Genomic DNA, 15,005 nt, shown 5'->3' on the forward strand with positions numbered 1-15,005 from the left:
AAATATTATCAAAATATTATCGCTATCATGTTTTCCTATATGGATTTGATTTATGTTTATGTTTATAAGGACGTCATAGTTAGGCTACCATTTTAAACATGCAAAACCATAGAAATTCACCTGTTATGGTTAGCGTTAGTTCAAGTAACTATAACTTGTGCCCTAAGGTAACTATCACTCTTGCCCCTGTCATGCACAGTTTTCTCATCAATAATTGTACTGCAAGTGTTGCAGTGATATTATCAATGACCTTAGAAAACACGTGGGCCTACTCTCGTGTCCCCTGGGAGAAGCAGGGTTGTTCAGGGAACTGTCACTGCTGGTATGTTCATGTCAGGGTTTGATATTCCGAGGTGTGGCTATCCTTGCATCTAAGCCAGGATATCCGGTTTGTCACTCTATGTCAGATAAGTTTGGTAGATAGGCTATTCTATAGTGTGGCTGCAGCACCGGATGTTTTACTTTGTACTCATTTTATGGCGTGAATGTGGACAAGGCTAACTGTTCAATTTCCTTAACATAGAGGTAGCATCATGGCCTCTTCCCATTATATTATGTGGAGATTTCAACATCCATTTGGTGGTGCTGGATGGTCAACCTCCATCGGGATATATGGGTAGGAAGCCCCAGGGTTTATCGAGCACTCCAGTGTCTGATGAAATATCAGTGGTTTGCCGATGTGTGGAGCAGGTATCCTGCTCTGGACCCAGGCTTTACGTGTTATTTTGATCTGCACAAGAAAATGGTGTGACTTGATTATTTCTTTGCATCTGTGGCCTTGACTAGCCAGGCTTCATTGGAAAAATACCCAAGGATTTTGACTGATCACAGCCCATTGGCTGTGGAGATTTTGCCATCAAAATCAATCAATCAATCAATCAATGTATTTGTAGAGTGCGACTATTCATCCGTTAGGGTCCCAAGGCACTGGGGGGGTGCAGAAGTGAAGGTCAGAGGGGATCATCTGGAACTCCTAAACAGAAATCCTCATCCTCATCCTTTAATTTAAAACATCTGCTTGATACTTTGTGGAAGATTAAAGAAAAGTGGTGCTGCACCCAGTACTTCACCACTTTTCTTGCGCCCCTTAGCACCCCTCCTACATATGCCGTATTTAAAAAAATACTGTGCACCATGGCGCTGGGTAGGGGGCAATAGAGTGAACATTTTGTTACACTCCTGATGTACTCTTCTGGGTTAGTGACAGCATTTTGACGCTAACCCTGAACAGTACATAGGGGCCAGTTGTAACCAAATGTGTGCCCCCTTTTAACGCCTGCTCTGAGCAGGCAATAAAAATGCTGAAATAAATGGCACAAAGAACTCTTTTAGATTTCTTTGCAACATTTATTCATCCTCCCTAACGGGGAAATGCCCCCTTGCATACATTACGCTTGGTGCAGGCATAATATGGCACAAGGGGTTTTAAACTGGCACAATGCATGCATTGTGCCTCTTTGTGAATGTGGTGCAGCGATTTTAGCCTCGTTGGAGTACATTAGCATAAAAAAGTCACGCTAATGTGATGCAGGGAGGTGCTAGGCCCTCTTAAATATGCTCCACTGGATTACTGAGTTTTCGGAGATTAACAGAGAGATGGCCCCGGATGATTTGGTATGGGATGCCTTGAAGGCTTGGCTCATAGGCAAAGTACTTAATTTTGGTCTATTTAAAAAAAAGCAAAATCAAAGTGAGATATGGGAGTTACTTTTTTTTTTTAAGAGTTATTTATTGACAGTTTTCTCGTAAATGATGTATTTTGAGGATTAACAAGTTATGTTGCAGAGCCTCCAAATCTCAATACAATCATATCAAAATTCACTACAATGAATATGCAACACAGGCCATCTATTTATATGTTAGTATACTTAATTTACACATCGTATTAACTCTCCTGTCCTCTGCTGCAACAGTTCTCATCATATTCCTCCTCTATGAGTCTTTCCACTCTGCAACAAAGTATCAACATGTCTGATATATCATAGTAACTAGTAAATGTAACTTTGCGCTGGTGATACAGTTCTAATGCTGACATGGGGTCAAGGGTAAATAGGGCCACCGCCCAGGAGTAGGCTCCCATCCATCACTGCCCCTCCCCAGGCACCCTCACTGGAGTTTCATCACAATATGCAACAACTGGTTTTCCAGTATGTCATACAGTGGGTTCAAGGTGCTCTCTACTTAGTGTCCCATTATTCTCTTTTAGAGTCCTCACTTACAGCAACCATCGTCTCTTTTCCCCATATTCACTTTGACCCTATATATTGTCTGTAATGGGTCCCATGTGGTTCGCGTCTATTGCTTCCTCTCTATTCTCTGAGCCATTTCCTCTCTCTAATATCAGTTCCTCCCAGGTTTCAAGTAATTCAGCCCAGAGTGGGGCGATTGGGCACTGTCGGATTCCCCGGGCCTCCTCTTGCCGCAGTGCCTGCAATTCGGCTTGCGCCCAGTTTGATACATCACGTCTCCAGGGCACCACTGAAGGGCCGCCAGGGGACTTCCAGTGCATAGCAATTCTGCGTTTAAATAACGCCAGTGCCAGATCCTAGAATCTACCGCCAGTCTTCCCGGAGGCCGATCCTGGACTCAGACCTAGCAGACAAATAGAGGGGTTCATTTTCACACTCACTCCCAACACCGCTTACATGTCACCCAAGGCACACCACCAGACTTTCTGTATATCAGAACAGTGCTACAACATGTGGTCTAGGTCCGCATCTGTAGCCCCACATCTGGGACATGTCCGGGGATCCCCCATATATCACCTGTATCGTGTGCGGTGTAATGTATGTTCTATGTACATAATTGTACTTGATGTACCGAAGGCGGGTGTTACGTGATATCCTATGGGGATGCACCAGTGGAATATGACACTAAACCACTACAACCTAAACAACTACTACTTAAACAACGACTTCCCAACACCGAAAAAACCTATAAAACTAATTATTTTACAACGAAGTCTAAACAACGAAAAAAAACATTAACTAAATGATTCCTGAACAACGAACACCTATTTAACGACTACGAAAACCACTAAATCACGAACATTCCACTAAATGACTACTATGTAAACCACGATTACCTAAACAACGACTCCCCAAATAACTACTACCTAAACAACGACTACCCCAAAAAATAATTACCTAAATAACGACTCCCCAAATAACTAATACCCAGACAAACTACTACCCGAACAACGAATACTTAAACAACGAATCCTAAAATAACTACTACCCAAACAAACGACTAGCCAATCAACGAATACCCAAACAAACACTACCCAACACCGAAAACGCCTAAACACCTAATATATTGAAAACGAACCGCAAACAACGAAAAATATTAATAATTTATATCACAACTAAACAGTAACGATTAATAAATACATTATTAAAAGGACTACAATACTACGTAAAAAAAAAACGAAATAGCAAATAACAATATATTTCCTACATACAAAAATTAAAACATCACAAAAATCCAAAACATATAAACACCGTTTTAAATCAAAATAATTAATACTTAAATAATTATAAAACAAGCACAACACAAAAAAAACCTATATAAAATGATAGTCCTACAACACTTTCTACATGACCCAGGAAGTACTTCCTCTACTGAACAAATGAGAACGAACATAAAAAAAAATACAAACTACAAAACAAATACACTCCACAATTATATATATCTAACATCACAAATGAATTCACAATAAAAAAACACATCCAAAACACATTCAATTTACAAATAAAACAATACTTACAAAAACACATATAAATACCAATGACCTCCATTTTCTACTCATTACTACACCGAACAGAGAAGACGAGCATATCACTACGGAAAATAATTAAATTATAATTTATCCAACACCGCCATCTACTGAGATAACAAGGTAAAATATCCATAAATAAATATAAAGAAATTTACTAACCTATACCACAGCTAAAATAATATATAATTTATGTACCTTTCAACTATTTTGTTACAGGCATAAATATCAAGAATCTGACCAAAAAGATTAACACCACACCTTCACCATCAAAGGTAAACCATTACCATTATACAAAAACAATTTCACTAAACCACAAACAATTGCATTAAAAAATGTGTTAAATAACGAATACCGTAATATAATTAAAAAATATATATTAAATATTAAAACTACAAATTAATTTTAAAAAAGGAATTAATTCACCTAATAAATTTAACCAAAAACTAAATATTATTCACCAAATTTCAAAACTACTAAAAAAATTACTTCTAAATCAAAAAAACTAAATAATTAATAAAACAAAAGAATAAACTACATAATACACTCTCTCTTATTTCTTACAGACTCCAAGAACCCCCCAAAACACCAGAAGACATAAAAAGTGAAATAAATCAATTAAAAAAAAAATAACATCTAAAATAAGAAAAAAAACTCAAAGTAAGTATAATATTTTCATTATAACATACAACCAGATTTTCTAGATAAATAAAACTAAACAAACATTCTTATTCAAATATCCCTTAACTTAACACCAAACACACATAAATTCAATAAAATTAAAAACACTTCGCAAACACACTACATATATTATATCCAAAAAATAACTATTACAACACCACCAAACACTTACCTCTAAACAGCTGCTAAACAATAAACATAAATAAATTTTACAACAAAACACCAACTTCCAAAACAACTACTGCCTTAACAACAAGGACAGAACACCAACCTTGTTCTTACTACTAATAATTTTTCCACAAATGCCTTAACAACAATATTTCATTCTAAAAGCATTCTTGATAAAAGCATTACTAATAGGCACCATTCACCCTACATCCCTCACCCCACCACCCCAACCACACCCCAAAACCTAAAACCCCCTGATCCCCACCCCCTCCCTAAAACCAAAAACGCCCCACCCCCCAACCCCACCCCAAAACCTAAAACCCCCTCACCCCACACCTCCTCCCCAAAACCAAAAACGCCCCACCCCCCAAACCCCACCCCAAAACCTATAGCCCCCTAACCCCCCACCTCCTCCCCAAAACCAAAAACGCCTCACCCTCCCAAACCCGCCCAAAAACCTAAAACCCCTTACCCCCACCCCCTCCCCAAAACTAAAAATGCCCCACCACCCAAACCCCACCCCAAAACCTAAAACCCCCTAACCCCCACCTCCTCCCCAAAACCAAAAACACCCCACCGCCCAAAAACCTAAAACCCCCTTACCACCCACTCACCCCTCCCAAAACCAAAAACGCCCCACCCCAAAACCAAAAACCCCCTCACCCCAACACCCTCCCCAAAACCTAAAATGCCCCACCCCCCAAACCCACCCCAAAACCGAAAACCCCCTACCCCTCCACCGCCTCCCCAAAACCAAAAACGCCCCACCCCCAACCCCACCCCAAAACTTAAAACCCCCTAACCCCACACCCACTCCCCAAAACCAAAAACGCCCCACCCCCCTAACTCCACCCCAAAACCTAAAACCCCCTCACGCTCCACCACTTCCCCAAAACCAAAAACACCCCACCCCCCCAACCCCACCCCAAAACCTAAAACCCCTCACCCTCCACCACTTCCCCAAAACCAAAAACACCCCACCCCCCCAAACCCACCCCAAAACCTAAAACCCCCTGACCCTCCACCCCCTCCCCAAAACCAAAAACATACCACCCCCCAAACCCACCCGAAAACCTAAAACCCCTCACCCCAACCCCCTCCCCAAAACCAAAAACGTCCCACCCCCCCAACCCCACCCCAAAACCTAAAACCCCCTAACCCCCACCCCCTCCCCCTCCCCAAAACCTAAACCCCCCCACTAACCTAATTAAAACTTTTGTCACCTGCATAATCCTCCTTCACCAACTCCCTTCTTTATACCTTAACCACACATGTTCATTATTCAGAACATACATAATTAACTCACAAAATAACATTCATTTTTAAGAAAAGCATTGTTACACTTTAATTAACCACGACTTTGTAAATAAAACATCATAATAAAGGCTGTTTCCCAAAATTTACTATAACAACTCCACCACATACTTACATCACATCACCTGCTACACAATAAATAACACAAAAATTACTATTCCTACTCCACCAACTACTTACCTCATATCACATTAAAATACTCAAAACATTAAAAAATAATCAAAGCAACTTCACTAGATACTTACATTAACATAGGTGCTGCAGAATAATTATCAAATAATATACTATTACAACTCCACTAACTACTTACCTCATAACAAAAACTAGGAACACAATAGACCCACAAATACAAATCTAAAAGCAAAAATTACTTACCTCAATAAATAACACACAATCACCAAATATAAAAGATAACAAACCACCTACACCAAACACTTACAAATAGGACACATTATATATTAATTAACTTACTAAGTGGTAAACTAAATCCACCACAAATTTAATAATAAAATCTGCAAACTTCTTTTAACCTATTTCTTTTATATTATTAACAGATATTTCACAAATGGCATCGCAAGGAGAAGCAAGTTACATAACCTCAAGAACCGGAAACCAGCTACTAAAATATGAAGGTTATCTTTATTGCAGAGACAAGGTTGTCAACCTTAGGAGCCATTGGAGATGTGTACAATTCTACTCTTCACATTGTAGAGGCAGAGCTGTAACTCTAGAAAACACCGTTGTTAAAACAACAGATTACAACCACTCTGCCTTTGCAATAGAAATTGAGATACGAGAATACATACAAAAAATAAAAAACATTGCACACACCTCCAATGACTCCTGCGGACAGGTTATAAGGGAGGTAGTACAAAATATTCCAATACAGATTTCCGATAGCATGCCTTCTGTACCAAACCTTAGGAGAATATTTCAATGACAAAGACTGGCAAGTAATCCCCAACATATAACACCACAAACCTATGAAGACATTAACATCCCCCCAGAACTAACAATTACCTTCTCCAAAGAAACTTTCCTCATTCACGACAATGAAAACCCTCAAAAAAGAATTTTAATATTCAGCACAACATGCAACTTACTAATCCTACAAAATAGTGAAATTTGGATGATAGATGGAACCTTTAAATCTACACATCATCCATTCACTCAAATTTACACCATACATGCCACAAAAAACAACACTACAATCCCCCTAGTGTATGCATTCCTGCCTGATAAACATTCCTCTACTTACAATGAATTTTTATCAACAATCAAAAACAAAACATCAAATAAAACACCTAGAAAAGTAATACTAGATTTCGAATTATCAATGATAAATACAATACTAAAAATATATCCACAAACCCAAATTTAAGGATGCTTTTTCCACTTTTCACAAGCATATTGGCATAGAATACAAAAATCATCCCTAAGTAGAGAATATTTCTCAGATTGCATACTACAATTTGAATTAAAAAAACTCACAGCATTATTCTTTGTTCCACCTACAAAAGTAGATGAGTATTACAACACAATAACAGAGTCTAACTATTATACACAAAATGAAGACAAATTAGAACCCTTACTAAATTACTTCGAACAAACCTGGATTGGACACCTAAACAGATCTGGTCGCAGACGAAAGCCAAGATTTCCAAAAGAATGGTGGAACTTCTATCAAACCTGTTTAGAAGGTGGTGCAAAGACTAATAATGCCATAGAAGGATGGCACAACGCCTTCAATAAAGTAATAGGTAAACCCCACCCAAACCTGTATCATTTCATAGAAATTTTGAAAAAGGAACAAAGTTTCCAAGAAATGAGACTTGCTCAATCACTGTCAGGTAGCCTGAACCCACGCACAAGTAAAAAAAGCAAAGAAATGACCGAAAGAATTTTGGCAAAAATACAACAATTTGATACAATAACACCATCAGACTACCTCAACAGTCTAGCATATATTCTACATTACTAACAACCACTAACCTACTAAAAAATTACTTGCCAGTTCTAAAAAAAACAAACACCATCAATTAAATTGGCATTTTTCAAACTTTTTTTACACTAAATGTACACAACAAAAATTGTTCCTACCTTTGACGTTTTCATGTCTTTATCCAAACACGTGATGCTGAATAAATCTTCTTCATTAATATAGAAAACAGCATCTCATACTTAGAAAAGAAAAAAAAAACATTAATCATCCAAAAACAATTAAACATTATTCATATTAAATGGATGATAAAAAAAACAACTCTATATAGTATACAAACAATCAAAGAAATAAAATATAATACTTAACCAAACCAGAAATTCGAAAAATATCTAACAAACATAAAATAGCAAATATACTTTATTTTACCAAAAAAAAGTAAAAAAATTAATCACATACTAACCAAAGCCACATCATTAATTAAAACATTAACTATCAAGAAAATGACATGAAAACCATATAAAGGATACTACTAACACAAAAGAAAAATTAATCACAAAACCTATTACATTGAACAATTTTTTTTTCCATAAACCGAACAACTGACTCGATCAAAAATCCCAAAACAAAATTTATCAAAAAAATATACAATTCTTTCCAACTACTACAAAAGCAGTATAATCATTTGTAAGATATAACACTGCTAAACAAATTTGTTTACTTTTACGAAACCACTATCGTATACAAAAATATACAAAAACAAATAATTAAACAGAAGAAACATAACAAACACCGAAAATGTACTACCTACCTTATAACTATCTCCGACAACTATTTCCGTAATAAAAATACCCTACTACATACTGTAAAAAAAATTATAATCCAACTTACCTGAACGAGGTCTCCGCTTCCGTCCTATCTTGACCGCAACGCTCCTCCGACTGAATACAGAAGACGTCAAACAACGTAAACATGGAAGAGCACTAAAAATAGAAAACGGACTATTTCACTCATAGACTACAATAGGGAAAATAAGAAAATACCTCAGAAAATAGATAAAGAAATATAAATAAATAAGGAAAACATTTCTATAAATCTGTAAATATAAAATTATAATTAAAAAATGTTTTTTGCATTTTTTATACTTGATTATGTTCAAAATAAAAAATATTTTTAAAAAAATGAATGGTATTTTTATTTTTTTTAAATTAAATTTGCATGAAAAAAACATTATTGCACATACAAAAATTTCTAACAACTAAAAAAAAAAAGAAAAATCTATTAATAATCTACAAATAATTATTTAATTAATTAACTTTTTGAAATAATATTAAAACAAATTCATTTATATATTAAATTATACATCAAAGAAAATAATAAAAAATGTTAATAATATTAATTACATCACATCAAAAAAATATATATATATAAAACATTTTAACAAATTTTAAAAATCACAAAAAAATAAAAATCTAATAAATATTTAAAATAAAAAAATATAACATTATTATATTCCAAAATCTACTATACCAACTACTATAGTATTAAAAAATCAAATATTAATTCTTAAACATAACTATTTGTAAACAAAATTATTTTTACACCTTCAATAACAACAAAAGAAAAATACAAAACCTAAAAATATAACACAAAAAAATAATTCACCCATAATAAAAAAATGTCAACTATCAATACATTTCAAAATCATAAACCACCAATAAACCAAATTGCATCCCCAAAAAAATAAGTAAAATGCATTTTAAAAAACTCAGACATAGAAAAAAAACCTATTCATAAAAACAAAACCCCAACCATAAGACCTACATCCCCTATATCCCACCCCTAATTCTAAATATACTTTCAATAGAAAAATAAAAAGATAACCAAATACAATAAATAATACCAGACTACTAATATACTTCCCACCCATAACTCCTAGATCCCATATGTCCCAGCCCTAAACCCACAACATAAATACCAAATTTTAATAAAATACAATAAGTTAAATTAATACCTGAGTATTAATACACTTCCCCACGCATAACCCCTACATCCCATATATCCCGCCCCTAAACCCACAACATAAATTAGAACATATAAAAAAACAAAAGTACTTAAAATAATACCTGAGTATTAATACAATACCCCACCCATAACACCCACAACCCATAGAATCCATTACTTAATCCACACAATATACTTTAAAAAATGTATCATATAATAATTAAACCCTAAACAAATAAAAAACAAAACATAAAACTCACCTTAAAATTAATAAAAAAATAATTCACTTACCTTAAAATTCGTTGTTCTGGCATTAGTTGTTAAGGTAAAATCGTTGTTAAACCAGTGGTTGTTCAAAACTTCGTTGTTAATACCCAGTAGTTCTTCAAGATTCGTTGTTAAAGCAAGTAGTAATTCAAACGTGGTTGTTCAGGTTGTTTCCTGCACCAGTGCCCTCCGCCACTCCACGTAAGTCATGCTTCTGTCCAATGTCTTCTGCCATCTTGCCCTACGTCCCTGAAGGGATTCAAGTTTGCCCTCGCTATGGGCCTTATACAGCTTAGTGATGAGGTGAGTGTCTCCCCCCATGGTCAGTAAGAAGTGAAGAATTGTATGGACCTCTGGCTCGGCATTCACTGTGTTTCAATGTTCCCTTATGGAATGTGTCAGTGCTTGGTATAGGAGGAATTGACCTCTCGGAACTCCACTCTCCTCTTCCATGTTAGTGAAGGACCGCATCACCCCATCTCGGAAGAGGTCTCCCAATGTCTCTACTCCCACCGGTGTCCAGGCCCCAATTTGAGTTTTTGGTAATACCTTCCACGGGGTGCCCCGGGGCAGCGCCGCCAATGGGAGTGCCGGTGAATAAGCTGCCAGCATTCCCATTCGCCTCAGACACCTCCTCCAGCAGGAGAAGGCCATCATCAACAGAACATTCTCCGCCGGCAACGGTACCTGGTTATTAAGCATTCGTGCCAATATCAGGTCCCCCCCCATTCTCTCCACCAGAAGTTACCCGGTCCAGTTGTCCTTCCCCTGTGAACCATCTAGCCATCCATTGTAGTTGGCACGATAAATAATAAAGCTCGGAGTCCGGAACCCCAAGTCCACCCTCTTCCACAGGTCAATATAGGACAGACAAGGCAGTTCGCCTAATGCCCTCATCCCGTATGAGCTCTCAAAGCAATGTATTCAAATCCCTGAACCAACTCACTGGGATCATTTCCGAGATATTAGATAAATAATAGAGAAGACAGGGCAACATGATCATTTTTGAGAGGGATATCCGCGCCATTGTGGATAAATTGAGAGAGCGCCAAAATGCCACTGAGGACCTCAAAGATCAAAGAGCCCTGCCCAGATTACCGTCTCAAAGGTCCCCTAAGTCATGGAACACTTGTACCCCCAGATATTTAAAAGTACTGGGCGCCCATCCGATATCCTCCGGGCAGGATAGCTGCTGTGGCTCACCGGCTCCCCTCGGGAAAATGTGCGTCTTATTTCTATTGAGTTTAAGACCTGAGTGACCGCTAAACTCCTCCAGCAATGCAATTGTCCACGGGATCCCAGAGTCACCCTCACTCAGGTATATTAATATGTCATCCGCATAGAGTGAAATGTTGTGCTCCATATGGCCCCATATCACCCCTCTGCCTCGACCCTCCGCCCGAAACCTAGCTGCTAAGGATTCAACAGCCAGTGCAAACAGCACAGGAGACAACGGACAGACCTGTCTGGTAGCTCTGAATATAGGATAGGTGGCTGACACCATTTGGCCCGTCCTCACCCGCTCCATTGGTCCACTGTACAGTAGATCAACCCACCGCACCCACCCTTCACCCAGGCCCATCCGAAGCGTCACCGCCCTAAGGTAGTCCCATCGTACTGAATCGAACGCCTTCTCCAAGTCCACAGAGAGAAACACCTCTCCGGGCGGTCTCCCGGTGCTCGGCATATGTAGGAGGGCAAACAAACGCTTAAGATTGAGGGATGTGGATCGTGCTGGTATGAAACCATTTTGGTCCTCGTGGACTACTGGAGGGATATGTCTTATCGCTAATCTTACTTAGTATCTTAAAGTCACAATTCAGCATAGAACGTGGTCCAAAGGTGTCACTGCGCCTCACGCAACTCTGTCTTGGGCAGGGGAACCGCCAGCGCCTCTCTCATTGTCTCAGGGCGTGTACCCAGCCACAGTGCTTCTGCGTAGAGCTCAACTAACATGGGCGACAGGATATCCGAGTACGTCTTATAAAACTCCAAAGGGAGTCCGTCCGTGCCCGCCGTCTTACCCGCTGCCAGCTGTGTGATGGCTGTCCTAACTTCTTCTAGTGTCACCGGGCTCCCCAATGGGACCCTGTCCTCCAGTGCCAGGGTGCGCAGGGGCAACGAACTTAAGTGGGCTCCTAACGCCTCAGGCAGGTCCATCCCTGGTTTTCCATATAGGGTCTTGTAGTAATTCATAAATGCATTATTAATTTCAGTCGTCCCATGCACACGGACTCCTGCTGTGTCCCATACGCTTGTTATTTGTGCACCTCCTCCCTGGGGCTTCACCAGCCACGCCAGCATCCTACCCGATCTCCCCTCTTCTGCATGCATGGCTGACTGACACCTCTGGTAACTGCGATGTCTCAACTGATTTTCAGCTAAATTGTATGATTCTCTCACTTTGAGGAGCCTATTCCGTGCTGTCTGGTCTCTGCCGTTCGTGTTCTCTACTTTGTGTATTATCCTTTCCAGACTGACAAGCTCACGTTCAAGAGTCCGCGTGATCTCCACTGTTTGTCCCATGCAATGTCCCCCGGTCACTACTTTGAGGGTTTCCCATTCAACACACCTGGTAGCAGTGGATCCCTTATTAACACGAATATGCTCCAGTAGATGAGCTCTAAGTGCGTCCCTATAGGGTGGATCCTCTAATGCCCCGGTCTAAGTCTCCACATTGGGATAGGCGATCTAAGCTCAGCGCAGCACCAGGTAAGAAGTAGCGGGCTGTGGTCTGAGATGGTGCGTCCCCGATACTCAGAGTGCATTATTTCATGTACTAAATCCCCAGTGCACACCACTCTGTCTATTCTGGTGTGTGCCTGATGAAAACCTGAGTAATAGGAGTAATCCCTCTCCCCTGGGTGCTGGTTTCGCCACACATCCTCCAGTCCCCAGTGAGTCATCCAGTCCCTCAACCTCCTAGCCAGTTTATACGTTAGTGCCCCAGATAGTGGAGGAAGAGACCGGTCCAGTTCAGTGTCAAGGACACTATTAAAATCCCCTCCAACCACTAATGGTCCCCGCAGCTGCCTGGTGAGTCGGCCCGAGAGGCGCTGCAAAAAAGGTACCTGGTCCTCATTAGGGACATATATACAGCCTAGTACCTCCTGTTTACCATGTAGCCTACCTTCAAATATCACAAATCTGCCCTCTTGGTCAATGTCAACAGACGTAACCTCAAATTGGACCCCTGCTCTTATCCACACTAGCGCGCCTCGTGCAAAGGTTGAGTACATATTGGCAAATACCTGTCCCCTCCATCTACGTCGCAATTTGTCAACTTCACTGGAGTTAAGATGGGTCTCCTGTAGTAGTGAAATATGCACTCCTCTCATCTTCAAATATGTCAAGACTCTATGCTTTCTAGTCAGGGTCCCCATCCCCCTAATGTTTCATGTTAACAGATCGTAGTCTGCCAGTTTGTATTGATTGTGTTAGGGAAGGTTCCCCACCTCTCCATGCATCTGCTACCACAGGGTTCCCCACCACCCACCAGTCACCAGCATCTCCTTCAGGACAAAACAGTTCAGTGCTCAACCCCTAAAATGAATCTACAAGCCCCAACTCCCCTTCCCCAGGGCACCGCTCAAACAATAGGCTGCCCAGTTAACAGTGCAAATGCACAACTAAAACAATACTTCATTCTGCGTTCTCACCGTTCACACCTCCCCGGCTGAGACTCCAGAGGGGGCGTTCTGCAGCCCCCAATTCAATCCAAGGTCCCCATCATGGGGCTGGGGTAGCCTAAACAAAATCAGCCCAATTCATTGGCAGTTTGGTGGGTTAGCTTGGGGGCCCCATCAGGGCTGCAAGAGTCCTCCCTTGATGTTTCTGATGCTCGGTCAGAATCCCTTCCACTGGCCTCCACTGAAGAATCTCTGCACTGTAACAAAGCCACTGCCTCTAGCGCTGCCTTCTTGGAAGATTCCTTTTGAGCCTGGGTTGCCCCACTCTCAATCGGGGCTTGCTTCGCTGTCTCCTTGGCACCCTGTGCCCTGCTCACTCCGATCTGTCGTTGGTACTCCCCCAGCCTTATGCATCTCCAACCATTGCCACGCCTCATCTGGAGTCTGAAAAAAGGTGGTGTGATCCTCACTGACTACCCTTAGCCTAGCTGGGTACAGGAGGGAGTATTGAATACCCTCGTCCCGGTATGCTCTTTTCACTGCTATGTAGGAGGGTTGTTTGTTTTGTACCGCTGCTGTAAAATCCAGGAATAATGTTACCGTTCCATTTGCAACCCGGAAAGGTCCAGCCTAGCTCGCTCTCCGCAGCAGCACATCTCAATCCTGGTAATGCATTAACTTGGCCACAACCACCAAGGGGGTCTTCCCGGGGCCAATGTCCTCGACTGCACTCGGTGTGCACACTCCATTGCAAAAAAGGGGGTAAGTAGCTCTGGGGCCACATCTGTCCATAGCCATCCTTCCAAAAAAGCCTTCATGTCCACACCCTCAGCGCCTTCCGGAAGGCCTATAATTTGCACATTGTTTCTGGGATTGCAATCTTCGGCGTCCTCCGCTCTGCGTTCAAGCCACTGTACATGTTCTGTGAGCTGGAGAACTGTGGACCCCAGGTTCCCGCTGTGCCAGCGAGAGCTCTACCAGAGCTGTCTCGGCCTCCTGGACCCGGTCAGCCGATTTCTGGTGGTCTGCCCTGAGCAAGCTCACCTCCACCGAGACCTTGCCAATGTCCAGCTGTAGCGTCACTTTGGTGTCCTCTATGGCCCCTAGGATCTTGTCCAGCGTTGCCTGCAGGGGCGGCACCACTGGGTCTACCATGGCTCCTCCAGTCGAATCTCCCACACACTGATGGGCTTGAACTTTGCTTCTTTTCCTGCCCCTGGAGGTCATC

Source organism: Pleurodeles waltl, chromosome 8 (assembly GCF_031143425.1).
Source record: "Pleurodeles waltl isolate 20211129_DDA chromosome 8, aPleWal1.hap1.20221129, whole genome shotgun sequence".
Taxonomy (NCBI): Eukaryota; Metazoa; Chordata; class Amphibia; order Caudata; family Salamandridae; genus Pleurodeles; species Pleurodeles waltl.